The 12,730-nt window shown below is 48.2% G+C and overlaps 1 long non-coding RNA gene across 1 annotated transcript; it reads left to right on the top strand.

The window, feature by feature from the left end:
- The first annotated feature begins 8,387 nt into the window (after positions 1 to 8,387).
- On the top strand, positions 8,388 to 9,392 carry LOC123041598 (uncharacterized). Its single transcript, XR_006418572.1, has 2 exons — positions 8,388 to 8,507; positions 8,682 to 9,392. It is a non-coding gene; the product is annotated as an uncharacterized lncRNA (long non-coding RNA).
- Positions 9,393 to 12,730: the final 3,338 nt, after the last annotated feature.

Raw genomic sequence — 12,730 nt, 5'->3', positions numbered from 1 at the left:
CGCAACAAGCACAAGCGTCAAAACAATAACAAAGACACGACGGTCAACGCCAAATTCAGTGGCTCCAAGTCCGGTCAACGGAAGAAGCCATTCAAAGGAAACAAAGATGGTCCATCCAGTTTGGACATAATACTTGATCAGCCTTGTCAGGTTTATGGCACCCCCGATAAACCTGCCAATCATACCAACAGAAACTGTTGGGTCTTTAAACAGTCCAGCAAGCTCAACACTGAACACAAGGGGAAACAGTCGCCCAGCGAGGACGACGATGAAGAGCCTCGCCCACCGAATACGGGGGGACAGAAGAAATTTCTGCCGAGGTCAAAATGGTAAGTATGATCTACGTCACTCACATCCCCAAGCAGGAGCGCAAGCGCGCATTAAGGGACGTCTACGTCGTAGAGCCGGTCGCCCCAAAATTCAATCCATGGCCGGCTTGTCCGATCACCTTCGATTGAAAGGACCACCCGACCAGTATCCGTCACAGAGGTTCGGCAGCTTTGGTCCTTGACCCAATCATCGACGGATTACACCTCACGCGAGTACTTATGGATGGTGGCAGTAGTCTTAACTTGCTTTACTAGGACACTGTCCGCAAACTGGGTATTGATTCGTCAAGAATCAAGCCCACTAAAACTACCTTTAAAGGAGTAATACCTGGTGTAGAGGCCCATTGCTCAGGCTCAATAACATTGGAAGTCAACTTCATCTCGTCAGACAACTTCCACAGCGAAGATTTGATCTTCGATATTGTCCACTTCCGCAGTGGTTATCATGCACTGCTTGGACGAACCGCTTTCCCTCAATTCAACGCGGTCCCGCACTATGCCTATCTAAAGCTCAAGATGCTCGGTCCACACGGCATCATAACAGTCAATGGAAATACGGAACGCTCCCTCCGTACGGAGGAGCAAACCGCGGCCCTCACGGCCGAAGTACAGAGCGGCCCTATCAAGCCGCACACCTCATCGACCATCAAACTGCCGGACATTGTTAAACGAGTTGGTCAGTCCCGTATGCTGACAGCTCGGTAATTCCAGAGCTAGACTAGCAGTTTCGCCTCCATCGGTTGCCGCTCACACTCACGGAATTCGTACCGCACATGCATCATTACGCACTCAAAATACGTTGGGCATCAACAGAGGCACAATACGGACAGGTCTATAGTACGGTTCGACCCTGTATGACCTTCCACCTTTTTCTTCAATTATTTTTTCTCTTCTACCACACGTGCATTTGAACCTATATATCCTACAGACTTACAAGGACTCTCTTCGAGCACGGTTTTGTGCGGATAACTGAAGACCATTCCTTTGAAGGAACCTCTCTCTACAAGGCAAAAGCAGCGCAGATGTGTGGCAGGATGTCCAAAGGATTCTTTAGACCAAATTTTATTCAAGGACCTGTATCGAGCTTTTCTCCTTATTCTTAGACCCCCGGCATATAAAATGGCCTTGGTGCTTATGGTGCCCTCTGTACGATCACGTTTTGACGTATCAATCAGATTCTAGTGAGGACAATTTTTTTTGGTATCGACCGTATTCATAAAATTGTGTTCTGTCTCCCCAGTTGTTTCACACACCTCAGCACCCATTGCCAGGGTCCCTATGTGGCCACATATGTGTCGCCAAACAAAAGCCCGAATAGCTTTATATCACACTTCAGCGTCCTGAACTTGGCATTATATGCATCGGCTCTGAATCATGTCTTTGGTCAATAGTTGGGTTGCCCGACTCTTGTGTTTGCTACCTTACATTCCCTTTGTTCGGCTAGGGTAGTAAAGGGAGAACTACTGTGATTGTGTTTCTAGTTCGTCCGGTCAAGCACCTCAGTAGAGAAAGCCGAAAACTGACTGTCATGATGCGGCGAGAGCTGGTCAGCCACTCGGTGACTTACTAAATCTTTAGCATTTTTTTCCGTATTATATGAAGGACCGTTTTTTTCGGTCACATACGTAACACATCCGCATCCGGATAGCCGCGTACATACCAGGGGCTATCTTATAGCCCCATGGTCAAACTCCTTTGGCTAAGTGGGAGTGTTAAAGCCATATAGTCCAATTGCCTGGTTCGCCGCACTAACACCTCCTTTACGGGCCAAGATGTTGGCTCAAGTGTGCTCATGCGCCATCCCGAACACCCCCGTAGTATCTACATGGGGGCCAAAGCCGACGACGGAAAAACTCTCAGGAATACAAAAACGGCCGCACAGGAGGAAAGAACTTTCAGACAATGGCACAAATATATCACAAAGCCTTAATACATATAATAAACACGTCTGGGTTGTTCGGATACATTCATTCGAACGTAATGTCCTTTGAGCATTGACCCTCTATCAAGCGAGCGCCCTCTAGGACATCCTCTAAGTAGCCTCCGGTGTGCGGTGGTCCTTGCCGCCGGGAGGACCCTCAACTACGATAACGGCGGCCTTCATCTTCTCCCAGTGCATCTTGATGCCGGTGAAGGCCATCCGTGAACCTTCTATGCACACTGACTGCTTGAATGCATCAATTCGGGGCAAGGCATCGACGAGTCGCCGCACTAGGCCAAGCTGCTCGGAATGGGTTTGGCTGGCCACATTCGGACAAGAACATCCTTCATGGCCGCTCCAGACATCTTATGCAGCTCGGCCCACTGCGCCATTTGTTCGTTCAATAGCATCGAGCGCTCTTGTGTTGCAAACTGCGACTAGAACAACTTATCTGTCGCATGCCCCTCTTGTGCTCGAAAGAACTGCGCGGTGTTGGCGGCACTCTTTGAGAGATCCAGAAACGCGTCTGGAGAACTTCATAGTCGATTAAGCAAGGCATACCTCTAATCGCCAAACTTAGACTGTAAAAGAAAGGTCTTACCAGCCGCTATCTGTCTGGCCTATCGGATCTCCTCGCTAGCCTCTCAGGATTCGGACCTTGCCTCTTGGGCTTCTTGAAGGGCCTTGGCGAGTTTGGCCGCCTTATCTTCATTTTCCTTCTCAAGGAACTCGCACCTGCGAGTGGCGTCCTTGAGCTCTTGCTCCACTTTCCGCTCCTTGAACTGACGTCGGGTGGCCTGTTCGGCCTTTAAATTTGCAGCCGCTTTATCAGTGGCTGCATTGCTCACCCTTGCCTGCTCCTTCGCCCGGGCAAGGTCACCCCTGAGGGTCTCGACCTCAGCAGTGCCATCTGCAATTATGCATATAGCAACGCATAGGCTTCAACTTAGTGTTTGCAAATTAATACAATCATGTACGGCGTACTTGAAACATACCTTGCGCCTCGTCGAGCCGCTTGTTAATAAGGATAATGTCCTAGTCGGCCATCTGCAGTTTCTGCTTCAGTTCAGAAACTTCGGCGGCCTGAGCAGTCGCCACTAACAGTGAAGCCTGTTTTTTTACCAATAGATAAGTTTGTTATTTCCTACGGATGTCTATATATCCTCTATTCGCCCTTCTTCATGGGCCGAACGAAGTCTCAGGGGCTACTATCTATATACATGCATATTTTGCATATGGAAAGTGGCTAAAAACATTAGATTGCATACCGCAAAGCCTGTTAGTAGGATCGTGAAGGCTTCATTCAGCCCGCTTTTAGCAGACTGAATCTTCTCAACCACCGTACCCATTAACGTAAGATGCTCCTCCAAGATGGACGCACTTTGTAGAGCATCCATCAGCATGTTCGGCGCCTCCTCGTTAGTAGAGGTCGCCGCCAGAATAGCCACTTTCCCCTCCCTCAGAGGGGGCTACTGATTCGACTCCGGAGCCGTTTGTATCTCCGGAACAGTATCTGGCCGAGGGTCGGATGATCCAAGACCCCCGTCGCCGGTCTCCATGAGGGTTGCACCCCTCATGTTCTCGGCAGCCAAGGCGTTATCCTCTCGCACCGTCTTGGTCCTCTCCCGCACTTCTCCGAAGCACAGAGAGCCTTAGGAGGCGGGGAAGCTTGTGGAGGCGTCTTGCTCTCAATCATATCCGGCGGAAGATCCCCCAAGGACGATGATTCTTGAGGGATATCATGGGCCGGACTGAAACACATGATTTGATATTATTCTTACAAATTGTAAAATATTGGATGTATGTAAGGCATCCTAAGGTACTTACGATTCGGCAAGGGGCTTGGCTCGGGGGCGGTGCTGGGGGACAGCTTCGGTGTCCGAATCCAAGTCGTCCGAGAGGGATATCTTTCCCCTCTTAGACGCCACCTCCTCTAGGTCTACGGAGGCTGCACTCTTTTTCCCTTTGAGAGGAGGGTTCTCTTCTTCCTCCTCCTCATCCTTGTCCTCGTCTTCGTCTCCCTCGTGAGAGGAAGGAGCCTCGGTCCCTCAGGACATAGCGCCCGAAGTTTCTTCGTGATGGAGGCCACCTTCGGCCTCCTTGCTCTTTTTCTTCTTGTCCTTCTTCACCGGTTCCTGGTAGGGCGCCGGGACCAACACCATCATCAACAGAGGCTCAGCTGGTTTTTCGGGGAGCGGGGCCGGACATTTGATCTGCTCCGCCTTCTTTATCCAGCCCTATTCAGGGAATGGAATTTTCAGTACCCGTCCCTAAGATTGATGAGTGAAGTTATGTTCGGAAATATGATACATACTGGGGATGCCGGATTGTTGCAGTCGAGACCGGTGTCGTCAGACGTCCTTGGCCACGTCTTCTGCCTCTTGAAGAGCAGCTTCCAGATCCCTTTGTGCGTCATACCAAAGAATCGCTACAGGGTCCGTGGCCCTTCTGGGTTAAACTCACACATTTTGAGAGGTCGTCGTTGGCAGGGAAGAGCTCAGCGGATAAGCATCACCTGAACCACATCAGCAAGGGTGATGTCCTTTTCTATCATATTCTTGATACACTTTTTCAGCGTCAATACTTTGTCAGAGGATCCCCAGTCTAGACCCTTGTTGGTCCAGGACGCGAGCCACAGCAGAGGTCCGGATCTTAAAGCAGGAGCGGCCACCCACTTGGTTCCGCGAGGTTCGGTGATATAGAACAACTCTTGCTGCCATACCTTAACAGTGTCCATGAATGTCTCTTTAGGCCAGGTAACAGGGTTGAGCTTGCTCACCATGGCGCCAGCACACTCGGCGTGTTAGCCGTCAACCACCTTCGGCTTCACATTAAAAACCTTTAGCCACAGGACAAAGTGTGGGGGGATGCGGAGAAATGCCTCACACACGACGATGAACGCCGAGATGTGGAGGAAGGAATTCGGGGCCAGATCATGGAAATCCAGCCCGTAGTAAAACATGAGACCTCGGACGAAGGGATGGAGGGCGTACCCAGGTCCTCAGAGGAAGTGGGGGATAAATACCACCCTCTTGCCGGGCTCTGGGGTGGGGATGACCTGCCCCGGGGTAGGAATCCTGTGTGTAATCTCCGTCGTCAAGTACCTCACCTCACATAGATCCTTGATGTCCTTCTTTGTCACGGAGGAGGCCATCCACTTGCGCTGAGAACCGGATCTGGCCATAGTTGGAGGAGTTGGGGTGAAGGGAAATATTAGAGCTTGGGCGCTGGAGCTCGGGGACGGAAGGGCAGAGGAAGAAGAAGGCGTGAGGTGCAGAGATGGGTCATTATCCTCTTATAAAGGCAGTGAATATCAAGCGCCCCCTCATAAGCCTTAAACCTCGCCTATTCCCAAGGGGACGTGCGAACGGCATGGTTAGATTACCCAAACCCGCATTGATGAGAATACCGTGATAAGGGGACACGATCTCTTCTTTGACAAGACGTGTAAATGGTCGTGCCTCGAAACACGAAGCGAGGGCTGTAAAACGGTTCAGAATAATAACAAGGCCGGGGAATAATGCCTCGCCGAAAAAGTTGCCAGTTGTTTTGAGTATTTTTTGCCCCTACAACTTAGGGTTGTAATTGTTAAACAGAGCCGGATACATCTCTTATGTGCGGAAGACTGCTTTGGAGTATTCGGAGAAGGAACTCGCGTTGCAATGCCGAAGACAATCTGCACGCTGGATACGTTGTCATTGAAGCCCGGTTTAGGGGCTACTGAGGGGGTCCTGGATTATGGGGTCCTCGGAGAGCCGACTTATGTTACATGGGCCAGACTAATGGGCTGCGAAGATACAAGACAGAAGGCACTCCCTCGTGCTCGGATGGGACTCTCCTTTGCGTGGATGGCAAACTTGGCATTCGGATAATGTATCTTCCTTTCTCTGTAAACTGACTCTGTACAACCCTAGGCCCCTCCGGTGTCAACATAAACCGGAGGGTTTAGTTTGTAGAGGCAATCATAATCATACAGGCTAGACATCCAGGGTTTAGCCATTACGATCTCGTGGTAGATCAACTCTTGTAACCCCTATACTCATCAAAGTCAATCAAGCAGGAAGTAGGGAATTACCTCCTTTAAGAGGGCCCGAACCTCGGTAAACATCATGTCCCCCGCCTCCTGTTACCTTCGATCCTTAGACGCACAGTTCGGGACCCCCTATCTGAGATCTGCCGGTTTTGACACCGACAGCGTGAAAGCATTATGGGACAGTCTGTCGCCGGAGATGAAGCACGTGGTGGACGCCCTTGCTGCCGCCTGGCATAGCCTTCGTGTCAGGCGGATCGAGGCCGGCTTGCTGGCCAGCTTGCCCGAGGTCTCGACGACACCATGATGGAGCCGGGCTCCGACGACTCTTTCCCGGCTCCCGCGCCTCCTGTGCACGCCGGCTTCACCATGGAGCAGGCGCAGGCGCAGTTCAACGCCGCCATGGCGGAGGTGCAGACTACGTCGGCGCCTCTGTCGGTGTTCCAGCAGCCACATGAGGAACAGGGGTACAACCTGTTCCTCCTGGAGCAACACCGGCTGGAAGAGGGCCAGATATACGGCGAGCGTGCGAGCGAGGAGGCGGTGGCTGCGATGAACTCAAGGTTCTTCATGGAGCAGTGTTCCATCTATGATGTTGTCCACGCTCAAGCTGCCGCTCGACAGGAAGCGGCAGCCGCGGAGGCGCAGCTGCAGACGATCGCGGAGGAGAACAACGCCAGCTGCGCCTCCTAGGCGCCGTCGACGAACCATCAGCCGACCCGGTGGGACGACGACAGCCAAGGCGCCACCATTTCTCTCGTGGACCTCACGTCCACCAGTAACGGGCAAGGCATGGACTCCTTCGAGGATGAGTAGGCCACGGGAGGCGGTGGGGTCTGTGTCCCATGTGGTCCGTTTCGTCTCTCGTGTTATACTCTTCCTCGTCGGAGGCCGCACCTTCACTTCATCAGTCTTATCGTCAGTGCTCATGGAGAAGGCGGAAGGAGGACGACATGGTTTTGGACGCAAGCCGGCCGCCGCCTCAGGATAGGTTTAGGGGACGGTCTTTTTTCTAAATATTCAAAATGTAGTTAAATCCATCGTGATTGTATGAAATTCATTATGATTGTACGAAATCCGGCCGTGTTTGTATAAATTTCATCCGTTTTGTTAAAAGATAGGTTAAAATGTGTACGACTAGCGTTGGATGTCGACCTCCCGCTTCCATGTCCTCAGACTGGTCCTCCTTGTTCGTGGACGGATGCGAGAGGTTTTTTACGAGTTGCAATTAGAGATGACTTTATACACAGAAAAAATGTTTCGGTGCTTGGCTTAGGGAGCGAACGGGTAAACTAGTGTGACATGGCAACCAACTTGCGTCAGGTTCTGTGCTGCGCAATCGGGCGACAACCAAGGCATTAGCTGGGATTTCCCCCCTAGGAAACGTCAGCTAGACAATATTTCCCATAAAAATTCATGTACTCTCTTTTTTTACGCTTGCCATGTGGTAAAATAATTTCATGTATTCTCGATGAGGCAATCGGGCTGCCGGCATGGCTCAGCAGGTGCGTGCCCCCCTACGAGCTCCCGCACCCTTATGGCTGAGTGCATCACCTGAGATTTCACATGCCGGGGTATTCCCTTTTCAAAGATAAGAGTTTCCGCGCCCGTGTGTTGATGTCGATATCAACATGCGTAACATATGGTTGGATAGTTAGAAGGATAGCGATATCTCGTCTATCAAGATTTCTGTTCTAAACTTAACATTGATGCTCATATTTTTTTAAATTTATTTTAGACTTTGTGACAATGTTAGTCTACGAGGCGCATGCAGTTACTTTGTCAATTTTAAGATGTCACGTCAACTCAGTCTCTCGAAGGTGTTCATATGAGTAAGATGCGTGTACGTGCGTTCATAGGAATGAATGTATACTCATGTACATGGTCAATTTTGATTGTATACTGTATTTAGAAAAAATATCAACGTGCGCGTGTGCTGTTCCGGTGGTCCTATTGGTATCGGCCACGGCGTACATGTGGGTCTCCTGTTTGGATGCGCCACGGGCGTGCGTGTGTACGTTGGTCTCCAGTTTCAGTTTCCTGTGCGTACACGTCCAATGATTATACTACTAGTATATACAGTAGGAAAAGTAACCAACCAAAAAGAAACTAACCTACCACGCGCAGGAGTATTAGTAGACGAGGGCTACCTAATTAGTCCTCCATCGATTCGCTGGGTTCTTTGCATGACGCAGATGAAGACTACTACCTTCGACAGCAGCTGCAGGTACATACGAACGAGGGCTGTTTATTTGTGCTTCTATATATTTTTTAGATGTTCGTGCATGTATACTCTAGTACACTTTTTTTTTCTTACTCGCGTATACTACTAGCTCGTAAGGGTTTTGTTTTCTTCGAGAGATCATGGGATATTAATTTACGATGCTCATGCCATACCCAGGATCAAACGCCAACCGAAGATTCCGACGAAGACGTTCTTATTTATTGTGAAACAACAGGTTGGATCTCTGGTTTATGGAAAAGACCACATGGTTATGAGGCCAAAGAAGACGTTCAGGCTATGTGTTCGTGACGAGTATGGCATGAGGGCATTGGCTAAACCTGCAGCTGTACTTAAATCAACGGCACTGCGCCACGAATTGGAGCTTCGTAACGAGAGATGGAGGATTTTTGCCTGGATTCATGTGTGGTCGATCAATTCATGGCCGGTTTATATAGAAAATTACGGAATTATTGGAAAACTGTCACGCACAATAAAGAGGGCAATTGCAAAGTACAGAGAGCGCCGCTTTGAAACCGGATTATTTTATTTCGTCCCAGACAAAAAACACTTGACATTCACAGTCAGCAGTTACCTCTACGGAGATGGTGAGTTCTTAAAAGATCTGTGGAGGAAAAAGAGACTAGAGCGCAGCATGAGAGAGAAAAACCAGGAGTTACACGAGTGTTCTACACGTGTTTTCGAATCTTACGTATCGGAATATAGAAAAATTTCTTCCATAGCCGTCAGAACATTGAGATTGTGTGGCATGGGATATGTGTTTTACTTGATGCTTGTAATCTCCCTAGCTTTGGCGATTGTATACCTATGAAAGATCGTTGTTTCCATGTTGACTTGCTACTGCATTTGCCATAAGGTGTGAATTATATATTTTTGGACTCTCATAAGTGCCATACGCATGGCATGAACATATGTCAACTCCTAATATTTTTGATGAGAAGTTTAGTTAAGTGAGAATGTTAACTTTAGTTATAAGCATGGGCACTTTCTTTCTGGATGACAAGTTTCTGTTTGTTTTTCTTTTCAGATGATAACTTTAGTTGTAAAAAAGGCAGGACTGGATTGCTTCGTGCCACATGTGTGACACTTATCATTCGATATTCTTTTTCCTTGTGGATTTGCTAGCAGGTGATGCACCCGCAGCGGGAACTTCTTCGGGGAGGCCACCTCGCTTATGGGCAAACCCAATGAATCACCCCTCCTCTTTCGCTAGGATCTGGTGCTCACGGCGAATCTGTTGAATTATATCGTATGCATCCGGGAAACTAAAATTCCCACCGTCATTGAGGACGAAGGCGCTTTACTGTCGTCTAATATTCGTCGATAACTCTTTCTCCATCGTGGTAGCCGCCGTCTCTTCCGAGTATGGAAAAGTTTGGCTTCACTGCTGTACTCCATCTTCAACCACGAGCACACGACTCCTTGCTCGGTAAACGATCTTTCGATTTCCCTTCTTCAAATTTATGCGTGGTGGTCTAGACCAATGCTGAGGCATCTGAAATTTGTAGTGGTTGACAGGTGGGCTTTGAGGTTGTGTTGCAGGCCCACTGACGAAGCCCTCTGATCTCAAGCTAGCATTGGTCAAATAGACCTCACACTGATAGGACAAGAGATTTTCAGTTATATCTATACCAATATAAAAGACCTCAAAGGGACAGATCCAATTAATCTCAGCCATCAAATCATGTCAATCCAATGACCTAGACTGCTTCAATGTCGAGCGTTCAACACGTTTAACATGCAGTTAATTTCATGCCAAATATAATGCTAATCACATAATAACACGCAAAAAATATCCTACTTAATATCCACATGCACTTAATATACTTCCAAATTAACGTGCATTGCATGTACACATTGTTTAGTATATATAAAATCTATCTATTATATACTACTACTTAAAACAAGAGACAAATAAGCCTTCATGTTCGTTCACATGTGCTAATATTGTTTGCACCGTCTGATTAGAAAAATAATGGCTAAGATTTAAAGTTTTCATGTAACATGCTAATACATATATGTAACAACACAATAAATCATCACATTGTCACGTGTATGTACATACTTTCTCCGTCCTAAAATTCTTGTCTTAGATTTGTCTAGATACGAATATATCTGATACCAAGACGTGACTTGATACATCCATATTTAGACAAATGTAAGAAAAGAATTTTGGAACGAAGGGAGTACTATGTATTACAAAAACATAACCTAAAAAATTGTATTAAAGAGGAGATGCTATAGGCTGGCGATAGTCATGACCACGTACAGGATCTTCCAGAGATATAATTAGGAAACATAAAAATAGGACGCGGATAACCATCACATGTGTGGGCTTTAAAGGGTTTGGCCACACGTTTTGTGTGGTGTCTAAGTGAACCAGCCCACAAGCCTACATGTGGGCAAAACAAGTAATGCCCCACGTCTTTTTTTTTGCCTTGCGGTCCCTCTCACACACCTACGCGTGGGAAAAATCGATAATGCCCACACGCCCGTACTTACGGCCCCGCACGCTCCGTGCGACAGTCATCACGCTTTCCCGCAGTTGCCAAGGTCCGGACCCTCTTCCATGTTCGTTTAACTGCAGTTGCCATGTTGTTGAACTACAGTTGCCATGGTTGCTCAACTGCAGTTGCCATATCAGGTGAAGTGCCAGATGCCATTTTTGGACAACTGCAGCTGTTGCCATGTATGGTCTGGTCTACTACAGTTGCCATGATTTGAAAAACTTTAGAGGTTGCCACCTACTAACACTAGGCAGTTGCCATGTAGTACTACGAAAAAGGGAGTTGCCGTCTAAAAAACATGCTCGGGTAAAGAGGGAGTTGCCATCTGCTTAGAATCAACTAGGGCAGTTGTCATGTACCCTGCAGAACACATGGCAACTCGAGGTAAAAAGAGAGAGTTGCCATATGCTTACAAGCACGCTCGGGCATTTGCTATGTACGCTGCAACACACATGACAACTGACAACTTTGGGCGTGGGAGAAGAGACGGGCGTGTGGGTGAATTGATAAACGCCCACACACCATCCCTTCTGCGTGGGTGCAAACTAGCGTGTGGGCGAACTGCTTAGCGCCCACACCCCAGCCACTCCGTGTGGTGAAACGGACGTGTGGGCGATCATATGAATGCCCACACACCAGCCCAGTCCTACGTGGCATAAAAAATCAGCTAGAACACGCCAGGATTCATGCAGAAGTGGTTAGACGAGGATCCATACGTGTGGGCGAGTTGCCAAACGCCCATACGTGTGGGCGTTAGCCTTTCCGTAAAAATATCTATGTACTAGAAAAGGAAAGAGAAACACGTCAAAATAAGGAAAGAGAAAACATAATGGAAGCACACTAGGAAAGTATCTACTGATCGTAATTGCATCACGATTGTAATCGCTACCTGCAGATTATACATCACCCATAAATTGTCTCGGTTCGACCTCACAGCCCCGTGAAGCACACCCACGACCCATCGGAACAGATGGCACCGTCGAGTAAATTGAAAAAAATCACCACAATTTTTGACCCTAAATGAAAAAACCATCGAGTTCCTTTTTTTCCAAATACCCACCGGTATTGTACCGATAATTTGCAAAAAAACACTTATGGCTCCATTAGAGTCGTTTGACACTAGAACGGATCGCTGGGTCCCAGTGTAAGCGATGACATGGCAAGCAAAAAATAAACGACGTTTGACTGAATTATTCGACTGACGGAGGCCCACTTGTCATCCTCTTTCTCCCACCCTTTCTTCCTCCTCCAACGATGTATACATGCCGTTCTCGCCCACTACAAAAAAAATACACTTCCGTGTTGATACGTGTTTGTCACAGTAGGTCGTGTTTTTGTCATGCATGTACATCCATGACGATTTTATGATAGAATCAAGATAGTCATACCTGTGTTGTCGTAGAAGTGTTCCAAGACATTACCAAAATTATCATCATGGAGGTGTCCACTTCCATGACGATAAATCACGTGTCACATAAGTGCTTTCGTCAAGGCTGACCGACACGTGACATCCACCGTAACGGAACGCCGTTAATTATCGGGTCTGGTTTCGGATCCGATAACACGTTAAAACCCCGGACCAATGGGGATTTTCCGCGTGCAAAATCGTCACTGACCGGAGGAAACACGTGTCAGCTCCGCGGTGGCACAAGTGTCACTCATCCAATGGGCGAGATGCGCCTATGATATGTTAACACGTGG

The sequence above is a fragment of the Triticum aestivum genome, chromosome 2B, assembly GCF_018294505.1.
Source record: "Triticum aestivum cultivar Chinese Spring chromosome 2B, IWGSC CS RefSeq v2.1, whole genome shotgun sequence".
NCBI classification, from domain to species: Eukaryota; Viridiplantae; Streptophyta; class Magnoliopsida; order Poales; family Poaceae; genus Triticum; species Triticum aestivum.
The sequence above is the reverse complement of the archived record's forward strand: the minus strand, read 5'-3'. Positions and strand labels throughout refer to the sequence as shown.